Here is a 9,592-nt window from a genome sequence, read left to right as displayed (position 1 = left end):
CCTGGGTGACAGAGTGAGACTATGGCTCAAAAAAGAAAGTACAAGAGAGATCCTTTTTCTCATTTCCCAAAGGGCAAAACCAAGTGCCAGGGAGATTCCCCCAAGAACACAGAACTTAGGGATACCAAATTGGTTGACCAAAAAACCAACTCCACTTTCAGACCAAGAAACAGAATTCCCATCTGTGAGGATATGACATACCTTGTTTACCATGATCTTCTTTCCCAAATGGAAGGATTTAATGTATGTGTCCTCTTCTTTTCCCATGTTTATAGGTTCACATAGGATATATTTATCATTTGCGACTAATATATTTTCCACATTCATCCTACATCTTGGATAACTTCTCACATTATGAGTTCTACATTCCCAAGGTAGAATCCAGGAAATTCATATCTCTGGAGTCCCTTGCCTCTACAGGGCAGACACACAGCTTAACTTCCACCTATCGGATACACCCACGGGAAATGTGGAAACAGGAAAGAGCAACGCTGAAGCATTGAGATGAATCTTTCAGCAAGTGTGGAGGTAGTGTTTGGTTCTGTAACCGCCCAACCGGTTCTTCCTGCCCAATGCCTAGACAGAGCCGATTTCTCTAGACAGTGGAATTGCAATAGAGAAAGAGTTTAATTCACACAAAGCTGGCTGGACAGGAGACAGGAATTTGATTATTACTCAAATCAGTCCCCTCAAAAATTCGGGGATTGGGGTTTTTAAGGATGATTTGGTGGGTAGGGGGTTGGGAAGTGGGGAGTGTTGACTGGTCAGATGAGATCATAGGGAGTCGAAGTGGATTTTCCTTGTTGTCTTCTGGTCCTGAGTAGGAACATAGAACTGGTTGAGCCAAATTACTTAGTACGGGAGGCATCCAGCCAAATTACTTAGTACGGGAGGCATCCGCTGGTGCAACATGCAGCATCTGTAAAACATCTCAAGTGCTGATCTTAGGTTTTACAATCGTGATGTTATCCCCAGGAGCAATTTGGGGAGGTTCAGAATCTTACAGCCTCCATCCACACCACTGCTAAACCACAATTTCTAATCTTGTAGCTAATTGGTTAGTCCTACAAAGGCAGACTAGTCCCGAAGAAAGAAGGGGGTTTGTTCTGCGAAATGGCTATTATCACTTTTGTTTCAAAGTGAAACCATAAACAAAGTTCCTCCCAAAGTTAGTTCAGCCTACACCCGGGAACCAACCAAGGACAGCTTGGAGAATAGAAGCAAGATGGAGTCAGTTAGGTCAGATCTCTTTCGCCGTCATAATTTTCTCAGTTATAATTTTTGCAAAGGTGGTTTCAGTTCTATCTGGGCAATAGTGGTAGTACTTCTGGCAACCAGCCCCTAAGTGCTGTAGAAGTCTGGTGGCAGCGACAGGAGTATTTTTGCTGGACCAGCACCTGGGGCATGATTGGGCTTTGTTCCTAGTCTGTAGCTTTAGAATGTGGCTCTTTGGTCCCCTTTGAGATGCTGTTTGCTATATAATGTCACTTACTAAATTCATTTTTTGTTTAATATAGTCCAGTAGATTCCATTGTTTGTAATTGGCAATCCTGAGCAATTATGTTGGAGTGAGTAATTTATCATTTAATCCTAATTTACTCAATAATGAGGAGCTACATCCTGGCCTGGCATTATTAGCTACAGAGGCTGGAGTTGCCTCTGGCTGAAGTTTGTGCCGCTCAGGTAAGTATGAACATTTTGAAGGTGAGGTGTGGATATTGATTAACAATATTCTCAACATCCACTCTCAACATCCTCTCTTTCCCTCTTCCACTGTGTTGGAGCCACGAGGTTTTAGTTGGATTAATCCCACACACCAGCTACTGGGATAGATCATGATTGGTCTAAAATAATCTGACCACAGTGATTGGTTCAGGGATGGGCCAATTAGAAGATGGTTTAGAACTCTTGTTCTAAACTGTGACTTGAAGTCTTGTTCTAAACTGTGAAGCCAGTCACAGAGGTGGGTAAAGGTAAGACAGCCACAGAAATAGAGCCAGATCAAATGCACTGGAAGCCTACTACCTGTGAACCTTTTAGTTATTATTGAGCCAGAAGATCCTTTTTAGTCATAAGCCGTCTTGAGCTGGATTTTTTTTCTACTTGCAACTGAAAACATCTCAATATAAAAACTGTGCAAGGTTTTTGTTCCCGTGTGTGGCTTTGAAATAGCTGTGCTAATCATGGAGTTAGCATTTAGCCATCCCAACAGAGGGCAACATTTTGGTTCATTTCTTTTTAAAGTAATCAAAAGTTGGCAGGGCACGGTGGCTCACGCCTGTAATCCCAACACTTTGGGAGGTCAACGCAGGTCGATCACTTGAGGTCAGGAATTCGAGATCAGCCTGGCCAACATGGTGAAACCCCGTGTTTACTAAAAATACAAAAATTAACCGGGCGTGCTGTCAGGTGCCTGTAGTCCCAGCTACTAGGGAGGCTGAGGCATGGGAATCACTTGAACCCGGGAGGCGGAGGTTACAGTCAACTGAGATTACACCACTGCACTCCAGGCTGGGCAACAGAGCGAGACTCAGTCTCAAAACACAAAAATAACAAAATAAAAGTACTCAAAAGCTATTTAACATATTCAACTTGGTGCCAACTTGTGCTGGCCACTGGGCTGGTGACTGGAGATGGAAAGATGAGTAAGATGTAGTACATGTTCTAAAAGGTTTCATTTTAGCAGGTCTCAAAGGAATTTATGCCTCAAAAATTCAAGCTTGTTCTATCAGTGAGAACACTGAAGTTCGGAGAAGTCTCTTACCCAGTTGTTAACAGCACCAGGACTGGAAGCAAGGTTTATCAGTGTACTCGTCCATTCTTGCATTGATATAAAGAAATACCTGAGACTGGGTAATTTATAAAGAAAAGAGGTTTAATTGGCTCATGGCTCTGCACACCGTACAGGAAACATGATGCCTATATCTGCTTAGCTTCTGGGGAGGCCTGAGGAAACTTACAATCATGGTAGAAGACCGAGGGGAAGCACACAAGTCACATGGCTGGAACAGCAAGAGAGAGAGAGAAGGGGAAGGTGCTGCACACTCTTCAACAACCAGATCTCATGAGAATTCACTGACAATGGCAAGGACAGTACCAAGGGGATGATGCTAAGCCACTCATTAGGAAATCCACCCCCATGATCCAGTCACCTCCCACCAGCCCCTATCTTCAGCACTGAGGATTACAATTCAATATAGGATTTGATGGGGACACAGATCCAAACCACCTCAGCCAGCTACAAGCCTGTGGTAATTTTGATTTGATAAATAAATATTTGCATTGAGTATGTAAGACATCTAAGATAACCAGGGTGTTCTCCTTTAGAGTTTGGATGTAGATATATGTAAATTTCCCAGCCTCTTGCAATAGCCTCTAAAATACAACAGTGGGATAAACAGATCCTCAGGTTAGTAGAGAATCTATTTCCCACCCTCAGAACAACTTATTCCCTATAAACCCAAGGTTCTCATAGGGAATTCCCTCACTCACATCCAAGGGCCAGCCCTGGTTGCTTGGACATAACAAATCCCGGATCATACTCACATTGCCATTGCAGCTGTTGGCACTGGAATAGGTTGTCACTGTTGGGTCCAAAGAAACATGGATGGTGCTGAGTTTCCTGCTTCTGAGACCCTCACTGTCAATGGTGTCCAGAGTGCTCAGGTTACAGTGGCTCACCACTATGGGAAGAGGACAAGCTTCCCCTTCACCAGTGCTACAGTTGAACAAGGCTGTCCCATGCCAGCATTGCCCTGGGATCCCAGTGTTAGAGCTCTTTAGGTTCACTTCTAAATCCTTTGCCACTGGGCAAAAGGCCTTGCCCAGGATGACTGAGAAGGAGAGGTTCCAGCATCTGCTGCCAGAACCATGGTTCTCCTTTTATCACTGGACTTAGTCAAAGTGCCTGACCACTATCACATTGGTTTCTGCCCTTGGGGCAATTTTATCCAGAGAGCCTCGATTGCCCATATCTGTCACTGCGTCTTTGTCAGGGCCATCCCAACTTATAATAGCACTTATTCTCCAGGAAGAAGCACTGAGATCTACCGTCATCTTCTCTGAAGACCCGTGAATTCACAATGGATATTACCCTTGTCTCACACAGCAGCCATTAAGTTCCTCCTACCCATTGGGTGTTTTCTGGCTTTTGGTTTTTTTGGGGGGATGGGGGAGCAAAATTAATTTCAATCACATTGAATACCCTATTATAAATCTCTATTGTCTTTTGGATAGAGGAAAGTAATCTATGTCTTCTAAGGACAATAATATTTTAGATTCTCTTTGAAAAAGATCTCACTGAATTGTTGAAATTCTAAAAAAATCACCATAACGGCTAATATAAAATAAAACCTTTAAGGTCTGGCTCATTGGCTCATGCCTGTAATCCCAGCACTGTGGGAAACTGAGGCAGGAAGATCACCTGAGGTCAGGAGTTTGAGACCAGCCTGGCCAACAGAGTGAAACCCCGTCTCTACTAATATACAAAACTAGTCAGCCATGGTGATGGGTGCCTGTAATCCCAGCTATTCAGGAGGCTGAGGCAGGAGAATCGCTAGAACTCGGGAGGTGGAAGTTGCAGTGAGCCGAGAGATGGCGCCATTACACACCAGCCTGGCCAAAAGAGCAAGACTCTGTCTCACACACACACACACACACACACACACACACAGGCACACACAGATCTTTAACTAAATCACTGAATATGGTGGGCAACCTCTACAATGGCTCCTAGGGAGCCCCACCTTTCAGCATACATGCCCTTGTGTAATCCCCTGCACTCGAGTGTGAGCTGGCTCTACCTAGTGACTTGCTTCTAACAAAAAGAATATAGTGAAATCAACGGACTGTCATTTTTGAGATTAGGTTACAAAAAGATTCTGATTTTTCTATTATCTGGTCTCTCTCTGATTTTTTTCCTATTATCCGGTCTCTCTCTCTCTCTCTCTCCCCCACCATCCCCCATCCTCCCCCCATGCCCCCATCTCTCTCCCTCCTCCCTCCTTACTCTAGGTGAAGCAAGCTGCCATGCTGTGAATAATCCTGTGGAAAGACCTGCAAAGAACTGGGGTCTCTGGCCAATAGCGAGTTTGGCTCTGAGGCCCGCCAACAGCCACGTGAATGATCTTGGAAGCAGTGTCCTCTACGAAGCCTTGAGAGGACTGCAGCCCTGGCCAACTCCTTGATTTCAGTCTCTCTTGTAAGAAATCCTGGATTTTCTTTAGGCTTATGAAGAGTCTCAGGCACCCAGACTAACTGCAACTGCATCCTGATTCCTGAAAGACAGTCTTGAAATGCCTGTCTGCTGCTTTAATCCACTATGTTTTGGAGATTGTTACACAGCAGTACATAGCTAATACACTGAGTATTTGTAATACAAGATATTTGGCTTTATGTAAGACTCTGGCTTCAAGAGTGTTTGCATTCTTTGAAAGCTTTGTTCATACGTGAAGGAAAAATCAGTGACTCCGACCCAGGAAATCTCTCTCTGAGCCTCCCAGCTCCACGGCTGATTGACAGAGCGTCTCGGGTTAACCACCTTCAGTTTCCTCACCTTTAAAAAAGGTATGATCATTTCTACCCTACTTTTCAGAGTTACACCAGTGGAAATAATACATGTAAAGCCACTTCCAGCAAGTGAAGCGCCGCACACACATGATATGTTTTGTTTTTAAAAGCCAGTCTTGGCGCCATTGCCATTTTCTGTTCTTTTCCTCTAAATACACCCATCCTTCATACAATCCCAATTGTGCCGTGCTGTGTTTAGCCTGAGAAATACGACCGATTGAAACTGTACACCACCGGTGAGGCTAAAGGCAGCACTGAGTTGCTACTGAAATTCAGTGTGTTTTCAAAGCGTTTTTCCCTCCTCTAGGGAGTCGGTTGTCAGAGGACATCCTGGCCTGTGAAGATGAGCACTTCCTCCCGGGAATCGGGTGGAGCCAAGGTGGAGGTCCTTCCTGGTGTTACTCCTCTAACTGAAGCCTGTCTTCTGTTCAGTAGACAAAGAAAGTACCTCATGACTTCCTGCATCCTATTCTCCGGGGTGTCATCCTTGTAAGGAAATACTGACTCTAGAGAGGAAATGTGTTTGTGAAAATAGAAATAATAATTAAATCATGTAAATCAAAAGAACAAGATGTATGAGGTGTTTAAAGAAACTAAAGCAAATCCCACTGAACCAAATCTAAATTCAATCAGATGAATATCTGACTTAGCTCGGTTAATTAACACAATTTATCAAGCAATAGGTGTCCAAAATGTTTCTGTGGTGTTTAGGCACTTTTCTGCATTTTGTGAAATGTCTACAGTGAATGTGTAACACTTTGGTGATCGAAAATGGAGAGGAATCAATTAGAAAAGCCTTCAGTAAATAGTACAGAGAGTATTTTCTTATTTTTGCTAAAAGAAATGCAAAAATGAGAAGCTTGAAACAGATGAGTGGAAAGGAGTAGGATGGGAGGGGGGATGGAAATAAGCCTTCTCAGAGTACAACTTTTTATATCATTTTGATTTTTGAAATATAGAAATGTTTTACATATTCAAAAAACAAAATTAAATCCAAATAGATTTTTCAAATTCTAAAATTGAATGCAAACAGAAGAAAGCATAAAAATATATATATATGTATATACCAAATTAAAAAATAACCAGAGAGAGAAAAAAGGTATTTCAAGTAACTTTTAATTTTAAAAATCTTTTGATTCTGGCTAATTCAAGTTACTTTTCTTTCTTCTTCCTTTTCTTTTTTCTTGCAGAGATGAGATCTTGCTATGTTGCCCAGGGTGCTCTTGAGCTCCTGGCCTCAAGTGGTCCTCCCACCTTGGCCTCCCAAAGTGCTGGGATTACAGGCACAAGTCTCTGTGCTTGGCCCTCAACTTACTCTTATTTCTGACTGCTATCTGTAATGGGATACATGCTAAGGCCAAAAAGAATGGTAAATAAATTTGAAACTTGACTTACTAGTTTTGTTGACAGCCGTAATGTTAGTTCATTTTACAGGTCAACTTTACCAGGCCATGCGGTGCCCAGACATTTAGTGAAACACTTTCGGTGTGTCTGTGGGGGTGTTTCTAGGTGAGAGTGACATGTGAGTTGGTAGAATGAGTAAAAGCAGACTGCCCTCCCTACTGTGGGTGGGGCTCATCCAATCAGCTGAAGGCCTAAGCAGAGCAAAAAGCCTGACTCTCCCATAATAAAAGAGAACTCCTCCTCCTGCCTGCCTTCAGGTTGGGACATCATTTCTTTTCCTGCCTTCAGACTGAAACGGAAACATTGGTTCTATCAGGGTCTGAAGCCTGCTGGCCTTTGGCCTGGCTCTCCTGCGTCTTGCTGGCTGCAGACCTTGGGATTTGACAGCCTCTGTAATTGCTGAGCCAATTCCTTACAGCAAATCTGTTTATTGTATATATTTATATTATGTATATGTTTATTGCATATATTTATATATAATATATATTATGTTTATTTATATATGTTTATATATGTTATATATATAATATAAACATTATATAAGTTTGTTTTGAGACAGAGTCTCGCTGTGTCGCCTAGGCTGCAGTGCAGTGGTGCAATCTCAGCTCACTGCAGCCTCCACTTCCCGCGTTCAAGCGATTCTTGTGCCTCAGCCTCCTGTGTAGCTGGGATTGCAGCCATGTGCCAACACGCCCAGCTAATTTTTGTATTTCATGTTGGCCAGACTGGTCTCAAACTACTGGACCTAAGTGATCCACCCGCCTCAGCCTCCCAAAGTGCTGGGGTTATAGGCATGAGCCACCATGCCTGGCTGATAAATATTATATATGTTTATAGATGTACATATAAAAACACATACACATACACACAAATCCTTTTGGTTCTGTTTCTGTGGAGAACCCGAACACACTGTAATTCTAAAACAGTTCTATTTTTATTTTGGATAAAGCAAATAATCTACTTAGGAAACAAGATTCTCTCTGTATGAGAAAAGGTATGAAATACAAAAGAAATGAAAATACAAACTAAAGGAAGATAAGAGAAGTCCTACACGATGATATTTGTGCGGGAAATGTCATTAAGAACTCATGACTGGCCGGACGCGGTGGCTCATGCCTGTAATCCCAGCACTTTGGGAGGCCGAGGCAGGTGGATCATGAGGTCAGGTGTTCGAGACCAGCCTGGCCAACACAGTGAAACCCCGTCTCTACTAAGAATACAAAAAATTAGCTGGGCTTGGTGGCAGGCACCTGCAATCCCAGCTACACGGGAGGCTGAGGCAGAAGAGTTGCTTGAACCCGGGAGGCAGAGGCTGCAGTGAGCCGAGATCATGCCACTGCACTTCAGCCTGGGCGACAGAGGTAGACTCCATCTCAAAAAAGAAAAAAAAAAAAAAGAACTCATGATTACATTGACAACGCGTCTCCCAGCTTTGCTCGCTGAAATGGCCTGAGAACAACCAGTGCCCAGAGTTCGGCTTCTAAGTGTTATTCCCACTAAAAGGAACCAGGGATCCCTGGAGAAATGGCTGACTTTAGATCTGGGACAGAGAAAGCACAAGATAAGCCTGAGATAACTTGTGCCCCAAAGAGAGAGAAAGGGAGTGAAGGGGAGAGGGAGAGAGAGAGAGAGGGAAAGAGAAAGAGAGAGAGAGAGAGAGAGCAAAATAAATAAAGGTGGAAGAAGAAAGGAAGCTCCTCTTTTTCAGAAATCCAGCTAATACATGTAGAAAAGATTATCAAATTTAAAAAATAATTTTGCAGCTCTCAATGTAATAACGGATTGAGACAGGGATCTTCATGGATCTTTAACAGCTGGACACAATATTGTTAGTGATGAGTTATTCAAACAATCTCAAAGTATCCCCCCTACAGATAATTTGACAGTTGAAAACAACAGCAAACTGCAGGTATACAACGGAGATATCTGGTGGTCCCAGTCTTAGCCAAAATATCCAACGTGCATCACAAATATTAGGACAACCTGATAGCATGTGCCTCTTGATGTGATGAAAGCACAGGTTTTCAAGGCCACTTCTGTAATGTTCTTACCAATGTTGTTTAAGCTGAATCTAATCACACATTTAGACTTCAAGTACTCTGAGTTACAGGGAAAAAATAAGAACCAGGAACACAGTAAACACCACCATGAAAAGACAACCAGATCAATCTGGAAGGCAGAAGATGGCACAAGACCATTGGTCTGAGCTCTTCAAAAAGTGCATCGCAAAAGATATAAAAGCATGTGGACTGTTCTATAATAAAGAAATTAAAGAGCAGTAACAGTCACATGCAATGCCTGAACCTTAATAGGATCCTGAATTGGACAAAGGAATATACACTGCATGAGAAGATATAATGAAATTGTTCATTTAATTAATTTATTTATTTTTGAGACAGAGTCTCACTGTGTTGCCCAGGCGGGAGTGTGGTGGTATAATCTTGGCTCACTGCAACCTCCGCCTCTTGGGTTCAAGCAATTCTCCTGCCTCAGCCTCCTGAGTAGCTGGGACTACAGGCACGTGCCACCACACCTGGCTAATTTTTTGTATTTTTAATAGAGATGGGTTTTCACCATGTTGGCCAGGCTGGTCTCAAACTCCTTATCTCAAGTGATCCAC

General features: G+C 42.9%; 1 long non-coding RNA gene across 3 annotated transcripts; it reads left to right on the top strand.

Moving 5' to 3' along the window:
- Nucleotides 1-1,926: 1,926 nt before the first annotated feature.
- Nucleotides 1,927-6,896, top strand: LOC105479957 (uncharacterized). Of its 3 annotated transcripts, none has more exons than XR_011608166.1 (5): nt 1,927-1,963; nt 5,014-5,200; nt 5,436-5,565; nt 5,876-6,057; nt 6,759-6,896. It is a non-coding gene; the product is annotated as an uncharacterized lncRNA (long non-coding RNA). The 3 variants fall into 3 exon arrangements; XR_011608165.1 differs by having other exon boundaries at nt 1,936-1,973; XR_011608167.1 differs by lacking the exon at nt 1,927-1,963 and adding an exon at nt 3,087-3,251.
- The last annotated feature ends 2,696 nt before the right edge of the window (nt 6,897-9,592 follow it).

The sequence above is a fragment of the Macaca nemestrina genome, chromosome 9 (genome assembly GCF_043159975.1).
Source record: "Macaca nemestrina isolate mMacNem1 chromosome 9, mMacNem.hap1, whole genome shotgun sequence".
Taxonomy (NCBI): domain Eukaryota; kingdom Metazoa; phylum Chordata; class Mammalia; order Primates; family Cercopithecidae; genus Macaca; species Macaca nemestrina.
The sequence above is the reverse complement of the archived record's forward strand: the minus strand, read 5'-3'. Positions and strand labels throughout refer to the sequence as shown.